Source organism: Poecilia latipinna, unplaced genomic scaffold (assembly GCF_001443285.1).
Source record: "Poecilia latipinna isolate Pla-1442-1.1 unplaced genomic scaffold, P_latipinna-1.0 Scaffold292, whole genome shotgun sequence".
In the NCBI taxonomy this organism is placed as follows: Eukaryota; Metazoa; Chordata; class Actinopteri; order Cyprinodontiformes; family Poeciliidae; genus Poecilia; species Poecilia latipinna.
The window spans coordinates 94,712-96,422 of record NW_015112908.1 but is presented as its reverse complement, the minus strand read 5'-3'; positions in this window follow the sequence as shown (position 1 = coordinate 96,422).

Genomic DNA, 1,711 nt, shown 5'->3' with positions numbered 1-1,711 from the left:
CATATATATATATATATATATATATATATATATACATATATATATATATATAAAACAAAACAAAAAAAACAAACACATTTTTGCCCTAACACTTGGTAAGGTCATAGACATACTTTTGAAGGAGCCTGGACGCCATCTGTGTGACCTTTTAATGGATTGTGAAGAATCTTTGAATGGTACTTAAAGAGAAATTGTTATTGAGGGTGAAAAGTCTGATCTGTTTCTATAGAATTTTTTTTTTAATTCACACAATAAGTAAATGCTTTGACAAGCAAAGTGCAATTGAATAAATTCACCTAGACCTAAAAGTAAAACATTAAAACAATGTCAGGAAGAACAAACGAAGCTTTAAAGTGTGCTGCCAAGAAGTGATGCTGAGGCAAAACTGTGAAAGTAATACCATATGACTCGGATCACCTAAAGCATAGCCGTTGGCATCAACGAGATTTTCCTAATCTCTTTGTCTCCGTGTATTTTTTGTCAGTGAATCACTTGGAGAGGAATGCACGTTATCAACCTAGACAAATAAACTCAGTGAAGCTTCCCAGAGAATGTAAGGGCGTTTCCTGTGTGTGTCAACTCATCTCTGACGGATTAGTCAAGACAAAATAGGCGAGAGACAGCCAACCACACAAAAACCAAAACAAAACGTCAAAACGTTCAAACAACTGGGGCAATGGGCTCAGAGGTACTCACAGATTATTCACATACAGAAGTGTCAATAATAGTGACAAAAATGATAAGGCAAGCTCATTTGTGTAGCACCATTCCTGCAAGAGGGAATTTAGGATTGTGAAAGTTTAATAAATCAAATTTCAACCCAAGGCCTTCTCACTGCAAGGCAACATTGCTGTCAACTTTACAACTAATGTACAGGACTGTCTGTTGAGAGGTTCCTCTCTCATTTGTAATTGGAAAAACTATTTTTGGTTGAATGAAAATAGTTTTAATTTTAAATTTAACAGGGATGGGAATATTTTGGGCTTACCTGTAGGTGCTGAATATAAGTGGACTGAGAACAGAGCCTTGAGGAACCCCACTTGGCATCGTGGTTGTCTTTATCAAAACGGTCTCATAGGCCTAGAGTGCTTCATGTCAGTTGCCAGTAATTCAGATAAAAGTAAGGGATATCACATTTAGTTTATAACAGCTTAATTATAAACGGTTAAGATGATTCAAAATAATGTAATTAGTCATAAATAGTTGGGATTCTACTTGTAATGAATTATTTCTGACCGAAGTTCCTGCAGCTGTCAGAGAAAGTGAAAGTTTTGACTCATACATTTTGCACAAAAGAAACCAGCGTTCCAAAACCAGTGTGAGGTGACAGTTTAGGTGTGGCTAAAGGACAGGAGAACTTAAAAACAACACGTGAGTCACACTTTAAAAAGTTTTTCCTTTATTGACCACGTAAATGCCGATGGTTGTAATTCAGAAATATGCTGCCTTGAAAGAGATACACTTCAAATAATATTCAGCAGAACAAAATCAAACACATGATTTATACAACATTCTTACCGTTTTATGTTTTTTAAGGGAAATAAAGTCTGTAAAAGACCAACTGCATTAGTTGAAAAATAAACCAGACACCACGATTAATACCAATCTTATAAAAAATGTGTAAAAAATCTTAATATATATTTATGTATATATATTAGAGATGTGCCGATCAGGTTTTTTCCTGCCGATTCCGATTCTGATCACCCATGAG